Below are 20,094 nucleotides of genomic sequence, written 5' to 3'. Positions count from 1 at the left end.
GTTGTGGTTTGTTTGGCGAAACTCTGGGTTTGGGAGTATTTGTGGCTTACGAGCTTGGAAACCTCAATATAAGTGAACATAGGAATTGTTCAGGGAGAAGATATACGGGTGAGGCAGGAAACCAAAAAGCCACCTTTAATTTCAGTTGTTGTCTGGAATACAAACAATGCTCCTGGTTACCTGACCGATATTTCCCCTCAGTTGAAATGATCTGATGAAGGAAAATAAATACTCTTCCTTATAGCTGCAAGAGACAGGAAAATCTTCTTATGATCTTATTTGGAAAGTAAAAAAAAAAAAAAATTTTAAAGGAAGAAAAGAAAGACAGCCACAATAATCATTACTAAGCTTGAGGCTAACATCAGTTTTATTTTATTTTTCATCATTGGTCATAGAATGGTTTTATAGGATGTTTTGAAAGATTCTGAGATGAAGAGAAATCATAGAATCTCCAAATGTTAAGAATTGTTTAGTCAAATATTTATAAAATCCATTTAATTGTTGGCCCCCTAGAAGTTGTGCTATATGAGAAATTTAAAAGGGCATCTGGAACATTTGGCGTGGGAGGACAGGATGATGAGTGAGAATGATGATGGGTCCCCCGTCTGTCCCTACCTGTCCCTCACCTCCTCTCCTATGCCTTCACCAAAGTGAACCTGGCCTCCCATAGCCTATCAATACACTTGTCACTTCTTCATGGACGTGCTCTACCCTTTTGGAACTCAAAGACTTCATATTCATGTGTCTGAGACTGTTTACCTGAAAAAAGAGAGGGGGAAGAAAAGAGAATGGAGTATTGTTAGACGCTTGAACTCTGGGGCCAGAGAATTCCTGTTTTTGTTTTTTTTTTCCCCTCTATCTCTATCCCTTACTACTCGTGACCTTGTACCTCAGCTTCCTAGCTTTATAATAAAGATAATAGTATTACCTACTGTACAGGCAAGTTTGAAGTTTAAGTTAATTGGTAGATATGGGTGCCTGAGTGGCTGAGTTGGTTGAGGGACTGTCTTTGGCTCAGGTCATGATCCTGTAGTCCCAGGACGGAGTCTGGCATCTGACTCCCTGCTCAGCAGGAAGTCCGCTTCTCCTTCGGACCCTCCCTACCTCACAGGAAGTCCGCTTCTCCTTCGGACCCTCCCTACCTCACAGGAAGTCCGCTTCTCCTTCGGACCCTCCCTACCTCACAGGAAGTCCGCTTCTCCTTCGGACCCTCCCTACCTCACAGGAAGGCCGCTTCTCCTTCGAACAGGCCCTACCTCACAGGAAGTCCGCTTCTCCTTCGGACCCTCCCTACCTCACAGGAAGTCCGCTTCTCCTTCGGACCCTCCCTACCTCACAGGAAGTCCGCTTCTCCTTCGGACCCTCCCTACCTCACAGGAAGTCCGCTTCTCCTTCGGACCCTCCCTACCTCACAGGAAGTCCGCTTCTCCTTCGAACAGGCCCTACCTCACAGGAAGTCCGCTTCTCCTTCGGACCCTCCCTACCTCACAGGAAGTCCGCTTCTCCTTCGGACTCTCCCTACCTCAGGCTCTCTCATTCTTTCTCTCTCAAATAAATAAATAAAATCTTAAAAATTACTTCGTAAGTAAAAGTGCATGAAAGATTTCTAGCCATGTAGCAAACCCAGGGTAGTGCTAAGTTTAAATGGATTTAGCTCACATCCCCCTCTCACATCCCCCTCCCCCCGGCCCCCCACATCCGCTCTCCTGTGAAGCTGTCTTTGCCTAGCTAGTTGTCCTTTCCTTTCCCTGGGCCATAGGAGGTTCAGAGCACTGTCAAGTACTTGCTCTCTAAGAAAAATTGCTGTATTTGACTTTTCACTCACAAATGCTTAGGACAGGGCACCTGGGTGACTCAGCCGGTTGAGCATGCAACTCTTGGTTTCAGCTCAGCTCATGATCTCACCATCAGGATCTCCAGGTCTTGGCCTCAGAGTCAGTAGGGGGTCTGCTTGGAATTCTTTCTTCCTCTGTCCCTTCCCCCACTTGTGCACAGACACACACTCTCTCTCTCTCTCTGACGTAAATAAATCTTTAAAAAAATGCTTAGGACAGTGTATTATAATATCTACATACTCATCTTTCTAAACTGTGGACTTACTCAGGGCACAGAGTTTATAATCTTTTGTTGTATTATCCAGAACTTACTACAATGTCTGACACATTGCAGACACTCAAAATATGTCCCTTTGATGGATGAATGAGAAAGTATGAGCATGAAGTTTGATTCTCACACCATTTTATGCCTTGCATTTGGATTAAATATGCATTGGAATGAATACTGTGTTTTTGTGGTTTTGACTTAATATTTGTCATAGCACAAGGTGCTTTAGTATCTTTCTAGAGTGAAATTATCTGTACTCAGTAAAATGTTGGCTATGTTGCCATTTCACTCACTTCCATTAGTAAACTCTGACTCTTCACAATTTTAAATGCAATGTTATGACACACTTGGCTATATGCTCATAATATTGCTGTCTTTGACACAAGTTTTCTGCACTACAAAAGTGTCATTGGGGCCTATCTCCAAAACACAACCTTGCTCTCTCTAGATTCACATTGAAAGAGGAAGCAGACAGCAACTTTACTTACTTTGCTTCCGTGATTTCAGTACATTTGACCACACCAAAGTGAAATAAAAAATGAAAAAAAATTCTAAGTGACACTTCTCCTGATGTAGTATATTTTATGAGGTTTTTTTTTTCATGGAAAGTTACTCAGCTATCAATAGAATATTTATAAATCAGAAAAGGTGACACAGAACAAATTCTGTTGTAACCTTATGCATCATTTTTATCTTATTTTAGTAAGTACATATATAGAGGATAGAATTTTCTTATCATTATTGAACTCCTGACTTCAATCTCCAAAACACTTAATTGCATTAAATCAAAGACCACTTAGAAAAATTTAGAAAACACTATTTTATGCTAGAGGTTTGATCAAGTGTCCTTAACTCTATTTTTTAAACTAGAACTAGCTCATTTCAATATTATTTCAAATTCTCCTTTTCATTTCATTTTTCATTAAGTTATTATTATTATTAGTTTGGTTGTCTTCTTTAGGGTATCAGAATGAAGGAGCTGGAAATCTACCCTAACTCATTAGTTAAAGGAATGGGAATCATTTACCTTGAAGAAGAAAGAGATAAGAAAGTAAATAGTATTAAAAACTAGTAGGTGAACATCCACTTTATAGACCGAATAGGTAGAACAGAATGAGATAGTCACGTGTGTGTGTGTGTGTGTAACCAAAGAGATATATAGACATATATACTAAAAGAAATTTGGTCTCCCTTTTGTTGGCTATTTATAATATAATGAACTTGTCTACCACTGCTTAAGTATGACTCCTTTGAGACACACAAATGGGCAAACCCAGAAGAGCCATTCTATCCTGAGGTACCCAGAATGTGACAAAGACTCAAGATGGGGGAGGGCTGGAATTTTGGGTGTTTTACTGCCAGTACAATTTAGGAAAAAAAATATTTCTTTTATTAACTTTAAATTCTACAGTATGTGTGAGTACCAACTGAATTTCAGTCTTAAAGCTAGAAAAACAAATAGTGGGTATTTCTACTGTTTTGTTTTCATTTCTTAGAACTACCATTCATTCTTAAAGTTCATATAAAGATTGCCATTTATATCTCAAATAAATATCCACCTTCTTCCCATAATTTATACGTCTTGAGGTTTGATTATATAATTTGTGCTGAGATTTCATTTGAATCACTCCATCTCTTTGGAATAGTTAAAGGTCTTATTTACGGGAACACAGTTTTTATGTGAAAACAGCTAGGGGGAAAAAATCCAGAATCAAGTAGTACAGGTTGCTTTGCATTAATTAAAGGAGAAATTCTTCGTTCCTTAGTATTTGTGGTACAGCAGCAATTTATTTTAGATAAGTTAAATTCACATAACTTAATAGCAATATTGACTAGCTTGAACTTATTTCTTTTCATGTGCTTACCCTATGGTAAAATATCCAAAAGATGCAGTTACCAGCCTGTAGCATATAGGGTAAATCTCAGTGGAAACTTAATTCTTAAAGTCTTATGCCCCAAAGGCAGCAGAGAATAGGGGAGGCTGAAGTCAGTGGACCCTGACTTTAGTTTCCACTATGTATAACCTACATATTGTATGGCTTAAAAATCTCTGGGGCAGAATCCTCCTCTCCTATAAAAGAAGATATTGAGTCAGAGGATCTCTAAGGTCACTTTTAAGCTTTATGAATATGTGGATTAAAAGGGGGAAAAAGTCCAGGAAAGATACAATCACAATACCCAAAAGTAATTAGACATCTTTAAGTATAACTTCAAATCATTTCTCACTATGTATCTCTGATGATGATTACTGATATGGTTATTATGCATTATTTGCATGGGGGAGTCTAAAGGAACATCTGAATTTGGGAAGAACCAACTGAAAAACAAGGGAAATAAGATAATCTTTGGGGAATTATACTATCACATTGACATGTTCAAGAGCCAAGAAATACAAAGTCATCTAAAAGAGAGCAGGTAGCTCTCATGCCAGCAGGACTGGAGTGTAACTTTTTGAACATTTCAATATCTCCAAAGCATGCATGTGCAGAAGTTGAAATAATTGGAAGAATAGAAAAGAGAGCTTGAGTGCACAGGTGGTGGCAGGGCTCACACAAGCACAGTCCAGTGGGAAGTGAGGCTGAGCACTTTAAGTATTTCCATGTCAATAACAAGACCATTGTGAGATGGTGAGATGAATACATCAGGTTATCTTATCCTGATGCTATTAGAACTTCCATTCATCTAACTCCCTTGTTCTGACTTTCTGCCCACCAAGCTACCTTCTGATTATATTTTATGCATGTCTGCCTCCTGGAAGAAAGGGCACTGAGGATCTACACTTTGAATATTGCCTATCCCTATCACAGTGATTTCTTGTGTAAAATTAAAATGGGTTTCTGATTATGATTTGGCTCCCTATGTGCTTTACCACAGGGAGGATATCCTACCAATGTGACTATTCTAGTCTATATAAGTATTATTTCCCATTGTAAATTAATAAATAAGAACCCCAATTTTGCTTAACATTTCGTTAACAAAAATCAAAACTCGGAGCTCGAAAGCCATGGATACCAAGAAATGTCTAGTCATTCAACGGAGGGCCAGGTTTTTGGATGAGGCCATTAATGGGGTCATTACCCAGTGAGTTTTTACCCAGATCCAGCTGGCTTTTCTTCGTATAACACTCCATTCACCAACCTATTTCTAAATGTAAAAAACTTACCAAGAGAATCTAAATAATCATTTTATATACGTCAATGCCCAGTTACCTTTGGAGTAAGAGAAGGCCTAAATATAATAGCACCTTGAGTATCCTTCAAGCTCTGCTGAATCAATATATGTATGGACTTCAAGCAGAATTACGAAAAAGTAAATATTTTCTTTCTTTTTTTAATTCCCCACAAGAATATATGATTCTTGTGAGGAAAGACAAAAACTTCATTTTATTCATCACTCTTTGCCCAGTACTTAGTACAGCGCCTGAAACATGGAGACACTGAGAAGTACATGGGGAATAATTAAATGAAACTTGTTCACATTTACTGCCACTTCAATTTTTCAACTTCACTGCTGTGCTGATTTTAAGTGAGTAATCTCAATTACATTGTTTCTGATACAGTCTCTCATCAAAATTTATTTACCTTTGCTTTTTAGCAGCTTGTCTATGAAGTGCCTACATAAGGTTTTCTTCATTTCTAACCTGCTTGAATTTGTAGATCTTTCCCCAGACTTGGGGAATTTTCAGCCATAATCTCTTCAAGTATTTTTTGTGACCCATTTTTGTTTTCCTCTCCTTTTGGGATTGAAATTGCATGGGTATTAGAACTTACAAAAAATGTACTTGAGTATAGTTCAGGCATAATGTTACATTCATTTCAAGTGTATAACATAGTGATTCAACATCCGCTGTACATTATTCTATGTGACTACAAATGTAGCCACCATATGTCACCATACAATGCTATTATAATATGATGACTAAATTCCTGATGCTGTGCCTTTTAGTCCTTTGACTTATCCACTCCATAACTGCTAGCTTGTGTCTTCCACTCCCCTGAACCCATGTTGCTCATCCTGCCACTACCCTTCCCTCTAGCAACCATTAGTTTGTACTCTGAATTTATGGGCCTGATTCTGCTTTTTTGTTTGTTTCTTTATTTATTTGTTTTGTTCTTTAGATTTCACATATGAGTGAAATCATATGGTATTTGTTTTTCTCAGTCTGATCTATTTTAGTTAGTATGATGTCCTCTAGGTCTATCCATGTTGTCACAAATGGCAATGTTCCATCCTTTTTATGGCTGTGTAATATTCCATCACATAGATCTCACACATCTTCTTTTGGCTATTAAAACTTTTGATATAATAACACAAATTCCTAAGGTTCTGATCATTTTTTTTCTATTTTTAGTCCTTCTATTCTTCAGATTACATACTTTTTATTGCTCTCTCTTCATTTTTATTCATTTTTCTGCCATCTTCGCCTGCTATTAAGTCTGTCCAATGGGCAGTTTTTCAAATACTTGTATTTTATTATTTTTATCTTTCTAAAGATTTTTATTTTTATTTATTTTACAGAGATCATAAGTAGGCAGAGAGGCATGCAAAGAGAGAGAGGGAAGCAGGTCCCTGCTGAGCAGAGAGCCTGATGTGGGGCTCGATCCCAGAACCCTGAGATCGTGACCTGAGCTAAAGGCAGAGGCTTAACCCACTGAGCCATCCAGGTGCCCCCAGATACTTGTATTTTAGTTCCAGAATTCTCATTTGCTTCTTTTTTAAAAAAATAGTTTTACTTCTCTGCTGATATTTCCTATCTTTTAATTTGCTGTGAGGATATTTTTATTCCCATCATTCAGTGTAACATCAGCTGTTTTAAAACCTGTCTGCTAGCTCTAAAATCTGAGTTACTGCCAGGTTGTCTTCAGTTGATTGTTTTTCTCTTCCAAATGAGTAATTTTTCTTGGATCTTCTTATCTGGACTGTACCCTGAATATTGCCATTTCTATATTGTGGAGATAGGATTATTACGCTCTGAAGATAACAGAATCTATTCTGAAGATTTCACTCTCATTTATTTATTAGCTTTAGACAGCAGTTAACTTCATTGGATTCAGACTGTGAGTCAAATTCTGTCCCTTGAACAGTGGCTCAAACCTCAATTTCGTTCTTTGACCCTGCATTCTACTACTTGGAGTCAGCACTTATGGTTCAGGACACAGCTAGAAATTTAGGAAGATTTATACACAGAATTTGGGGATATTCCCCTCTGGCTATCTGCTTTTTGTGGTCTCCCTTTTCTTCCCAACACCTATGATTGCCTTCAACCCTGTTCTCATATTCTTCTGATCAGAAATTCTGTGGGTTTTTATTCTAATTTTATTTGCCACATGCATTGAGTGTGCCCTTCTCTTCTAGCAAGGGTTAAATCCTCTCTACTTTGACCTGCCTTTCTTCACTTTCCAGGGCCTACACTGGAGATATAGAAGGATTAGGCACTTTTTATATGTTGCCTAAACTTTGTAGTTGTTATTTGCAGGAGTGTTGGTCTAGCAGTAGCTTACTAGACCATATCAGAATCCAAAATCGATTCCTATTTAAAGTATTCAAAGTATGAGTTATATTTTTCGTGCTTTCTTATTACCTCTATGACTTATTCTCTACTGTCAACTTTCTGGGTAAAACTTTTCTAGTCTCAGTACTACATTTATTTAAAACCCGTAACTCCTCATCTTCCGCACCACTGACAGAAGACCCTCCTTGGTGCATAGCTGAGGTCATGTACAAGAATGGCTATGGTCATGATATGCCATCCTGCAGAAGTATGCAACAACTTTCCATTTCCTGAAGAACAATATCCAAGAGTACGGTGTAATGGAAAGGACAGCCATCTGAGACAAGTAAATCTGGGCTTAAGTTCAAGATCTATCACCAAATGGCTTTATAACTAACTCAGGTTATAACTAACTTAGGTTAGATTAGGACCTGAGGGTGCCTAGGTGGCTCATTTGGTTAAGCGACTGCTTCGGCTCAGGTCATGATCCTGGCGTCCCGGAATAGAGTCCCGCATCAGGGTCCCTACTTGGCTGGGAGTCTGCTTTTCTCTCTGACCCTCCCTCTTCTCATGTTCTCTCTGTCTCTCTCATTCTCTCTTCCAAATAAATAAATAAAATCTTTTTAAAAATAAATAAATAGATAAAATGTTTATCTGAATATTGGTTTTGTCACTTATTAAATAGAATAATACCTATCTCAAAGGATCATTATGAGAATTGATATATATGTTACAAATAAGGTAGCTCCCTTAGAACCTGGTACATAGTCAGTGCTCAGTAATAGAGAGGTATTTGAAAATAAGACACATAAAACAAAAACTCTTCGTCCTAGGTGCAAGCTGGTTCCAAGGTAATTTCCTATCTATTCTCATACTTTTCTTACTCATTTATATAATTCAAATCATACTGTTTTCTATAACCTAGAAATATCTCACATTTGCCCAGAAGCATTGTTCAAACCATTCTTTTTCTCTTTTCTCCTTAATGAATTCCTAAATATCCCTCAAAGAGCAGCTTAAATACCATATCCACACTGAATCCTTCTCTTCTTCTTCTCATGTAAATCTCTTCAGCATAACTTTATATTTTTATGTAACTATCAGGTTCTATCTTGTATTATAGTACTTCATAAGTATATGTTAGCTGCCTTATGTGCTGAATTATTACCTCCTTTAGTGCAAGGACTCACTCATGTAGAAATTGATTGCTAGATAAATGAACAAATAGGATATACACAGCTTATAAAAACTGTGAGTGGGATTATAAACTCTAAAACCTTAGTGGGGTGTCACAAATAGTAATTCTGATAACCTTTTATGATGTAACTACCTTGTATGAGGATCCTATTGAGGAGAGATATTAATAAATATAAGCCTAATAGAAGATTAAATTGTCTTTATATTCATGGCTATCTGCAGATAATTCAAATACCCATCTGAACCCCTACATTAAAATGGGGGAATTCTAAGGGATACTGGGGCTTAAGAAACAGTCTGCTTAAAGATGAATTTAGAGCAGAGAAGGCAGAGAATGGGGCATTTTTTTCCTGTAGTTGGACAAATGAATGCAAAAGCAAATATTTTATTCAAAATAAGGAATATAATGAGTAAAGGAACAGCATTTCTGCACAAGTTTCTATCAGCAATAGCACTTGTTTGAAATTCACTAATTCTTCAGTAATTTTCATAGGATGACTCTAGTAGTAGGGTCATTAATATCATATTTTGGATATTTGGATTATTTCAATGAAGAACAAATTCTCCCTGTGTTCAAGACCTGTGTTGAGCTCCATGCTGGGCGTGGAGTCTAGTTAAAATAAATAAATAAATAAATAAATTAGTTAATTTGTTCTCCAAATAGGAGGCAATAAGTCTGAAACCACTTTAGTGATAAATCTAAATTTCAAAAGGAACAGTATATCCTACAATTCCAAATATAAAGATACTTAGATGTAGGGGAAATTGGTGGCTATCAGGAGCAAATTCATAGATTATGTTAATGCCTTAATTGGCAGAGAGGAAGTAGTTCAATCAATAGATGGTTTTGAGACACATGTTAAAATTCTCGGCCCATTAAATGTGAAAAAGGCAGAAACATCGTTTCTATATTCACAACGCATTTCTTCTGAATAGTTTGCTGTGACATTGTTGATATGGTAATCATCATCTGGGCCAGGTGTTTCTGTGTACATGAGGTTTTTAAATAAAGCACTGGTTTCCTTCAGATGAGTCTAAAATAAGACTGCATTGCTTTCTACAAATCTTTTTTTGAATAAAAAATAGAAAAAAAATTCCTCTCCTTCCAAAAGTTCCTGGAAAGGTTTCCACATTAATCATCACATTTAAGGAAAAGAATTAAACTGCATAATTAGAACATGAAGACCAGATTATTTTCAATTTTGATTTATTACTTCCTGAGGATCAAAGAGACAAAAGTATCTGAGCTGGGTTTGGGAGGGGCCACATTTCCGTAGGTTTGCAAAGATTCTCAGACTGTGCCACGTTAACATTATGATTCCACTCCCATTAAAATGGAGGAGGTTTTCCTCCAGGTAAAACTTTTTCTACACTTCTTGGAAGCCGATAGGACCATTTGGAGATTGTGGGTAAAAGAAATAGTTTTAACTAATTCTGAAATATAAGTTTCTTCCATTATCTGAAAATTAAGTCTCCTATCTTTGTGGGGAAACTGGGAGAATGAAACATTCCATGTTCACAGTGTGGTCTCTGAAGCAAATTTAAGAGTTAAAAGCATTCAGTTCTTCAACCTGGTAATTACACTCTGCTTGAGGGGGAAAAAAAGTCCAAAACTCTTAGAAGAAGTATTGGTACTTAGGAACAAGAAGGTAGACATTTTATTAAATCAGGTCCTTAGACAGTGGCCAGTGTCTCTAAAAGAAGCACCTCTACTCTGGTATTGAGGACATCAGGGAGATGCTATGATGACAAACTAAAATCTGACTAAGGGTGTGGCTAGGGTGAACAAGAAATCTGCACCAGCACAGTTCCTGCCTTGAATTGTACCTTCTAAACAAGAAAACAGTATTGGCGGGGGGAGGGGGAAGGGGGAGAATAGTGTGACGATTGTTTTGTGTTAGAACTGGGGCTCAGTGTAACATCATTGCAGACAAATAGCTAGAGAGTTACACCTGATTTTAAGTTCTAGTTTTGCCATTGATTTGCGATATAGCCTTAAATTTCTTAATATCCCTGAGCAGGTCTTGGGTTCCTTATCTCCTTGTGTGAGGTTTAAATGAGAAGTGCCTGGTAGAGTCAGGTACTCAAATAAATAATGTTAAACTAAAAACTGGTGTTTTTAAACCTCTCTGGCCTACAGATGACTACAAATATTAAAGTCCTTTCCCTTTGGCACACTGATACTAAACAGAAAAGAAGACACAGTACCATAGACCTACCTGGATGCTTTTTAGGTTTAATTCTTCTTTGATCCAGAAATCACAACTTTTTGGATAAGCCTTACTTTACTATTTATTAACTATCTTTATTATTAGAATCATGCAGGCAAAACTCATATGTATAGTAATCGTATTCTTTCCAGAAATTCTGACTTGTATTTTATCTTTGTTGTTGGTTTATAAAACTTATCCATGCACTTATGGTTTGTCTCCCTCCCAATCCCATCTTGTTTCATTTATTCTTCTCGTACCCACTTAAGCCCCCATGTTGCATCACCACTTCCTCATATCAGGGAGATCATATGATAGTTGTCTTTCTCTGCATGACTTATTTCACTAAGCATGCTGTGAAGTGTGTAAACCTGGTGATTCACAGACCTGTACCCCTGGGGATAAAAATATATGTTTATAAAAAAAAAAAAACTTATCCATGCAAATCACTATGGCTTACTTATCCTATAAGATTTATAGATGAAATATTACTCATTTAATTTCATAAATGAGAACATCTGAAGTTCACGTTAGCAAACAAAGCTACTTAGTGGTAAAACAAACAACAAAACAAACAAAAAAACTTGTTTTATGAACTTACACCCAGAATCCTTTCTTTTGCTACATGATAGCTTCAAATTCCCACTGCTCTAGAAGTTTTCAGCATTTATGGTAAGTGATCTTCAGTATTATATGGTCACAGAGTCTGGGACCTAAAAGAAAAATCCATAATTGCACGCAATTTAACATTGGGTATTAATATAACACTAATACCTCTCATAAGCTAAGCTGAACGCTTAAAGATAGCACAGTCTGTTGGCCTGGTTCATGTGGAACACTAAACTTTTTAGAAGTTATGTATGGTCAAGTTAAATTTATTAGTCCCTAATAAAATAACAAGCTCAAAAGCTTAGAGGGTTTTCCACAGAATAAAAATAAATGAGCATAGCCTACCAAGGCTGAAAAGATATTCTCTTAACTTCTGCTAAAAATAAAAACAACTAGCAACAATTTGCCAGAGGGAACAAAAACAAGATTAGAAGCTGTCTCCACAGAGGTAGTGAACTTCAAAATCTTGACACAATAAATAGGCAATACTTAGGGCTGCTATTTAAAGTAAAAGCCTTCCTTTTCTCCCCACTTTTCCCCGCAAATCCCGTTTGTGAGCCATAAAACAATGGTTCTCAGCTTTGGCTGCACATTCGAATCACTTGGGGAGCTTTAAGAACATAGCAAAGCCTGAGTCTCACTCCTAGAGACTGATTTAATCAGTATAGAATGCTACTGGGCAGCAGGAGTTTTTAAAAACTGTTCAGGTGATTCGAATGTGCAACCAAGGCTGAAAAACCACTCTTTGGAAATTCACTGATGGGATCCCAGGCTAATAAGATACTAATATTTATAATGCATATACACATTTCAAGAATTACATTAAGTGGCTTTACATTGTGTATCAACAGTCTTTGGGTGAAGTGTCTTGGACAAAATGTAATTTACTGGGTCTTGTAACTAAAAAGTCTGGAGGACACAGCAGAGCAGAATTGGAAATCTTAAATCATGTAACCAGTGTCTTACTTCTCTCCCAATCTCGGTTTCAATTTTTCTGGTTGGCCTTATTCTAAAACCAGATGTCCCTTCAGAGTCAGCAGATATATCAGTGACTCTTTAACACTACATTCCTCTCACATTTGAATCTGTAAGAGGAGAGCAAGGGTTTCTTTCTCAGACTGATCAGAAGTCTCATTTGCTCTGACTGGATCAGAGACAGTTCAAGATCCCAGAGCTGAGGCTGAAGCTATAATTTGCACCCAGGCCTGCCTGATTACAGAGCTCATGCACTTTTACTATCTATCACTGCCTCAAGAAAATATTACCAGTTTGATTGGAAGAGAATATATTTCTTTCCTAATGACGAATTTGAGAAAGAAGAGATCCCCAAATAAGACTTGGCTTGTATTTCAAAATCTCTCCTCCACTCTGGCTGGAGGCATTCCCCTTCATCTCGGCTTTGCATCCGTTTATCCTCCCTCTTCCTGTTCCAGAATTAATTCTGTCAAGGGTGGATCAGGGCTGTGTCCCAGGCTGGGAACCTCAGGGACAAAAATAACAACCTATCCATTCATTGATTCTGAAATAACTGATTTTCACATTTATGTTTTAGACGCTTGTATTCTTTTCCTGTGGCTACCATAAAAATTACCATAAACAGAAGGTTGTTCTCTCACAGTTTTGGAGATAGTAGTCTGAAATCAAGGTATGGGAAGAGCCATGCTCCCTCTCTGGGGGCCGTGGGAAAGAGTCCATCTTTGCCCCTTCCAGCTCTGGTGGCTCTATGCATTCCTTGGACACAGTCCTGTAGACAGAGTCTACAGAGTCTTCTGTGTATCTGTGTCTTCTTTTCTGGCTTTTATAAGGACATTTGTCCTTGGATTTAGAGCATACCTGTATAACCAGCATGATCTTACCTCAAGATCCTTAACTGAATTACATCTACAAAGACCCTTTTCCTAAATAAGGTCACACTCACACGTTCTAGGGGTTGACGTGGATATATTTGTAGGGGGCATCATTTCACCCACAACAATGCTCATTTTTCCTCAGCTTCTCGTCATTTTATCCTGGGCTTTCACTTCAGAAGCGTTCTTCAGCTAGTCACATGCATGAGTGGGCTGCAAGGGAAGGAGTGGGACGGACTTCTCATCTGTGGAGAAAGGGAACATTCAGCTGTGAGAACAGGAAGCTCTGTATGACTTATCGGCAGAAGACCAAAAGTAATTCCTCAGGGCACAACACTCACTACTGAACTTTATAAGTAGAAAAGAAGAGGCAGGGTCTCTTAGATCTTAAAGTTATAGAGAATGATGACTGTGCCTAATAACAAGTACAGTTAGCTGTGGAAAATTTGAGGATGTGAATAAAGAATAGTATCAAAACTCTTTTAAACTCAAGTGACAAGAACCCAACTCAAGCTGGCATAGGGAGAAAAAAAAGAAAGTATTGGTTCATGAACTAGAAAATCTAAGGCTGTGCTCATTTCAGGATCAGCAGAATCTAAGGACACAAATGAGATGAATCCATCAAGAATTTGTATTTTTTTTTCTACTGTTTTTCTGACTCATTTTCTTCTGTGTTACTGCTTTGCTCCCAGGCATGCCCCCTGCTATGGTAGGAGAGAGGCCAGCAGGCCTCTGCAGACTTACTCAGTTGTCAATATATTTAATCTCAGAAGGAGACATATTCTGTCACTGAGGTTTGCTTCAGTCCTCCAAAATGGACGCTGATTGTCCCTACTTGAAACAGGGCCTTTCCCTTTTCTAAATCACTGTGTTTAGGAGGGTGAAATACTGTGATTAGTCAACTTAACATCACAGGGCAAGGTGATTCCTATTATCAGAAAAGAGAAAGGGATGTCAGTCAGGTAATAATAACAGACACCCCGTTATAACATCTTTAAAAGAGAAAACTTCCCTAGACTCTTATGTGAGATGCATATATCAGTCTAAGGGATCAATAAAAGTAATCATAGCCTTCTCCAGATGTTGAAGAAAGGAAGAAAAAACGAGAGCATTTTTCTTACATGACGATCTCCATAAGATCAATAAGACAAGAGTGTGCGGTTTATCCATTCTAGAAGAATAAAAATGTTATAAAAGATACAATAAGATTTAGGACATTTGGGACACTCATCTAGCTCTGCTACTTACCAGCAAATAACATAATTTCTGAGGTCTTTTGTAGCTTTACGACTCTAAGGATACACAAAGGGGAGAAGAAAGTGAGCTCAATTCCAATGCTTAAATGCCGATTTTCTTATCCTATCATGAGATGGGGGAATGGTTTGGAGTGAAAGAATGTTCAGCGAACATATAGCAGAAGCTGACTCAACCTTTTGATCTCATTGGAACACCTTCACTTCTTTTTTTTTTTTTTAATTCCCAACTGTGAGGAAAGTTTTACAAATGATACCAGAACATTATTTATTCTGCACCTTCTCAAAAGCAGCGAACAGAATTACACTTTTTACAGTAGGACTCTTAATTCTGGCAATATGTTGTTCTCAAAAAGTTCGAGTCTATTTGTGGTGTGGGTTTGTTGTTCTTGAATCAGAGTAGGTACCTGTTAAAATTAGAGGTTTGATTCTGAAAATATCACTTGAGCAAATGGTTACAAGTTATTTAATCAAAAATAAAATTCACCATGGTGTGTTCTCACCGGGTCATTTCGATAGACAACTGCTGGCTCATTTGTAGTGCTTAATTTCTTAAAATTTTCCATCTTCGCTTCTAGCTCTCTCAAATCCAGTTTTTGGATGTTTATTTTGTTCTAAAGGAAGAGAGTTAAATTGCTAAGATGCATCATTCACAGATCAAAAATACCACGAAGGAAGAAAAGTCATTTCCTTGAGCATCCTCTGCAGTATTGATTTGCGTTTGCCTCCTCTGTCTTCCTGACACGAGAGCTTCCTTCATTCCACTTAGGAACTAAACACAATCATCAAAGAGCCTAAAACATAAATCGCAAAGCCATAGTTGAGTGTAATTTCTTTCTTTCCCTGGGACATATCCTCTCTTAGAAATCTTCTTAACCTGTTCGGGCAGGAGTTGTTTTGGAGACTTGATTACATGTCAGGTTCTTAAACAAAGTTGTTCTCACCGCCACAGCTGATGCAACACAGCGCAAGGCTGTGACCCTAGCGACCAGGGAAGAAAAATACTAGATCTTATGATTCAAGAATGTGAAATCATAGTCCTTTGTTTTATTTTTTATCTGGGCAGGAGCCGTTGCTTGAAATGACAGCAAGCAGGAAGTAGCCAGTGAGTTTGGTAATCAGATACCAAATAGCTGGATAGGATCCAGTGGCCCATCAACAGTATTTTTCAAAACTCTTGAATAGCTTATCTCACTTCATTTTTAACAAATTTAAAGTTATTATGAAAAGAGAAAAGAAATTCTTTTCATCGAGCACCCACTTTGTGCCATAGATGCTTTATGACTTTTGGCCCCATGGAAAACCTGAAAAGTATTATCCACATTTTAAAAAGGAAGACAGAACGGTTAATTAACCTCACTAAGATTACTCAGTTAGAAACTTCCATCAATTGCCAAATTCAAAGTGTGTCTTTTATCCCCAAGTCTCTTCTCTCTATTGTAACACTTTGTCTTCTTTTAAAAAAGTAATGCTCATATGCAATGGGGTGGAAGGGGGGGTTAGGTCAGGGTGGGTAGGAAAAGAATAAATGAAACAAGATGGGATCGGAATGGAGACAAACCAAGAGAGACTCTTAATGTCACAAAACAAACTGAGGGGGACCAGGGGGAGGGGTGTAGGGAGAGGGTGGTGAGGTTATGGACATCGGGGAGGGTATGTCCTATGGTGAGTACTGTGAAGTGTGTAAACCTGGCAATTCACAGACCTGTACCCCTGGGGCTAATAATACATTATATGTTTATAAAAAATTTTAAAAAATTTATTAAAGAAATCATTAAAAAAAGTAATGATCATAATCAGATTAACTTTATTTTTGTTACCACCCAAAAACATGCTTTTTGCATGAATATCTAAGGAGAAAGTAACTGCCAGGTTCTGAACTAAGTCAGAATAAGTAGGGTAAAAGCAGAGGTGAAGGGCCAGATTCCAAAAGTCCCATCCAAAAACCTCCCTCCTGAGTTTGTGGGAATGATGAAATACTGAAACTTATGATAAAATATGCAGTAAATGAATCATAGACTCATGACCTAATCATATCGAGGTCCTGGGATATCTGTGCTGTTATCATCAGCGTTATACAGTGGAGATTCATGGACCAAAGAAGCAGCATTTACGTATCCAGGTGTGTAAATCTGTCCATCTAACATGCATTTAAAGATGCGTTAAACATCCAGGAAATCCATTCTGTGAAATTACTCATGCCTCATTAAATGTTCCCATACATAAGTAGGAGTCGAAAAGGCAAATTCATAGATATTCCGACAACTGATGGGCCGCCTGTTACTCTGTGAAATGCAGTATTTCCAAAAGAGTGCTGGATTGTTTGTGAAGGTACACAGTCAAGTAGGGTGTTTTGTTTTGTTTTTAATGGGTATAATCAGGGCCACTACATAAAGCTGTGTAGGTTGTACCTTGCTCCAAGGCACTTTTCTGAAGTAGAGACTAAAAATACAGTCTCAGTTTGGCCCACCGAATCCTGTGTCTTCATTCAGAGCTAAGCCAGGCCAGAATCGTTGGGAGGAGTGGGAGACTGAGTTCTTCTTAGCTTTATTTGGTAGCTAAAGGATTCTGTGTTAGAAAAGGATTCTAAATTTGTATTTTAAAAAAGTATGACCAACATATCAAATAAGGATATGAATTTTGTTTTCAAAATAAATAATTACAACTTAAATTTAAAGTGTAAGTTAATAGCAAGAAAAATAAGAAGAGACTAATACAGGTGATGATAAGACAAACCAAAGAAGAAAGTATGCAAACCATTAAAATTTGGAAGTCTCTGAAACTGGGGAGAAACCAATAGCTTTGGAGTAAGACAAGTAGGAACTCCATCCAGGTCCTGCTTATCCTTTAGCAAGTCACTTCATTGCTCAGTGGCAGTTCTCTCTCCCCCTATGTAAGAAGGTTCACTCCAAAGGATTGTAATGAGAATAAAATGAGATAATGTCTATAAAGCTGTCAGCACCTGTGTGTCTCCATCCTTCACCTTTCCTTGTGCAATGCAAATCTAAACCTTCAATCACCCACACTAGCTCCCTAGCTTGTGCAAAAATTCTGGGCACCTGTGGGTAGTGGAGTCAAAAGGATGTCCCGTATGTTCCAAGGTACTCCATCATCTCAGCTGTTTCTGCTTTCGTGCCCCATGACTCTCACGTTCCCTCTAGCCACCCCCCAACTCTACTGCCTAATCACCCCACAGTGATTGTCCCAGGGGGCACATGCTCACACACACACACACACACACACATACACACATAATTGCACACACATTCTTGCCTGCACACTTTCACATAATCACACGTATTTAGCTTATACACATACATACACATACAAACACATACAAAAGCAATCCACTGTGGCTCCATAGACCTACTCATCCTTTCTTAAATATTTCCTTTTTAAATTCTTTTGTTCACTTTGTACCTTCACCCACAATTCCCTCTTATATCTCTTCCTACTTAAATCTTCTCTGTCATATAAGGTCTGGTTAAAATACCAACTCCCCTATTAAGCCTTTCATCATAACACAATAGGATGTGACCTTAACTTCAAAAGTGGTGGGGTTTTTTTTGTTTTATCTTTGCTAAGGTTATAGACACATTTTAGGTTATGATGTAATTACTTGTATTGACCGGGTATCGGATTATACAGTCTTTGAAGTCTATAATCATGTCTTACTTATCATTCTATCCTTTACATTGATGGCCTTCATTATTTTGAAGAACTATAATCTTAGTTAATTTTCATGAAATAGTTAGGCACTTTCCAGTTTCCAGAAACCAAGGCATATTTAGAATACCACAAATGGCTTGGAGATGGATATTTTAGTGACATACAGTTCAATTTATCTAAATGTATTATGTTCAACCTGGGCAAGAGACAGGATCTAACTGGTTCTGTTGATCCTTTCCTAGTATAAGGTTTATATTCATTATCCAATTAGCGATGGACAAGGATTTGGAGTCTCAACTCAGCATTCCTCAAAAGCAGGCTGTGGGTGTGATGGGCCCTTTGAATAGTATAGACTTCTCTCCAATATTTGCCTTGGGCCTCCTGTTTCCACGCCCCAATCTCCAGTCTGGTATCATTCAGCTTCCAAGTAGAAATTCGGTGGAGTTGTATATTTTTATGAAAGATAACAATATAAAATAGGAATGTGTCTTTAAAAAAATCCACATATATATTGATATAAAGAAAATATAGACTGTGCCTCCAATTTCATCCTGTGGGGTTGTAAAGAGCCTGTGCATTCTTCAGATAAGCTGGCTCCAACTAAGAGAAGAAATGACTGAGCTAAGCATACTCAACATCTTTTCCAAACTTATCCATCAAATAAGTCATTCTTTGTGGAAGTGATGAGGCTAAGAGGAAGGAAAGATGTAGGAGGTTTATTTCTTCCATCCTTTTTTTCCTGAGGAGGGATGAAGTAGAAATTCTTTCTCATCTCTGAAAACCCAAAGAGTGGGAAATAAGTACCCTTAATTTTCCTCTTAATTCATTCGTCTAAGAAGTAAGCCTCAGGGGTATAACAATCTCACAGAAGAGAGGGGGTCAAAGCCCAGGACAGAACCAGAACAGTCTTTCCACTTTCAAGGGACTTTTGCCCCCAAAACTAACTTTTGCAATTTTAGGTTTTTCCTCAGACACTGATAAGCAGTTTATCATTTGCTTCCAGAACACTCTGAAATGATTTCTATCAGACTTTACTAGCCCCAAAATTTATACTCAGTACTATTTCCCATTTCAAGTTAAGTCCCCCAAAACTAGTGTATCAAGATTTTTTTTTCTTACTTATTTTGGCCCATGGGAAGGAATAATTTACCCATGTTCACAGGAGAAATATTGTTTTCTCTTTCCACCAAAGAGGAAAATAAGTACCCTGGAGCTTAAGAGAAGTAAAGATATACTTACTTGTATTCATTAATCTAATTGAACTCAAGTTTCTTATTCAATTCTTCTAGCCTCTCTTTGTTTACCGTTTGAATCTGATACACATCAAAAATTTTCCGGCATTAAGATATCGCAAAAACTGTTACATTTTCCAGAAATCCATTTCAGTCAAAAAGAAATGTTAAACCAAGTTATAGAGAGTGCACATGACCACAATACATTCATTACATGTACATGAAATCTATTGACTCAATAATTCAGTTCAGAAGCTCTATTAGATGCTTGTCATAGTCAAGAGATACTTATGCCAGTAATTAGTTATGGAATATATTTAGATCCAGGATTTATGCTGATGCACACTGGGTCTAGAAAAGCAGTTGGCAGAGAAGGACTGTGAGGCCCAGGATCCAAAGCCAATTGTGATGTCAGGAAACATAGGCAGGAGCACAAGCAGCACAGAAGAAATGTCCCGTAGGTACTGTGGCTCCATGTATGGA

The 20,094-nt window shown here is 37.7% G+C and overlaps 1 protein-coding gene and 1 long non-coding RNA gene across 5 annotated transcripts in view; one reads left to right on the top strand and one right to left on the bottom strand.

The window, feature by feature from the left end:
- Positions 1-20,094, top strand: part of NKAIN2 (sodium/potassium transporting ATPase interacting 2) — a 1,010,035-nt gene that overhangs the window by 787,063 nt on the left and 202,878 nt on the right. The window lies entirely within an intron of this gene.
- LOC106007210 lies at positions 358-20,021 on the bottom strand. Of its 2 annotated transcripts, XR_001181800.2 has the most exons (5): positions 19,619-20,021; positions 14,706-14,749; positions 13,529-13,702; positions 11,603-11,714; positions 358-759 (listed from the first exon to the last, which is right to left on the bottom strand). It is a non-coding gene; the product is annotated as an uncharacterized LOC106007210 (long non-coding RNA). The 2 variants fall into 2 exon arrangements; XR_001181801.2 differs by lacking the exon at positions 14,706-14,749 and having other exon boundaries at positions 19,619-20,018.

Source organism: Mustela putorius, unplaced genomic scaffold (genome assembly GCF_011764305.1).
Source record: "Mustela putorius furo isolate JIRA1106 unplaced genomic scaffold, ASM1176430v1.1 tig00003863_pilon_pilon_pilon, whole genome shotgun sequence".
Taxonomy (NCBI): Eukaryota; Metazoa; Chordata; class Mammalia; order Carnivora; family Mustelidae; genus Mustela; species Mustela putorius.
Note: the sequence above shows the minus strand (reverse complement) of the source record. Positions and strands in the feature narration are given on the sequence as shown.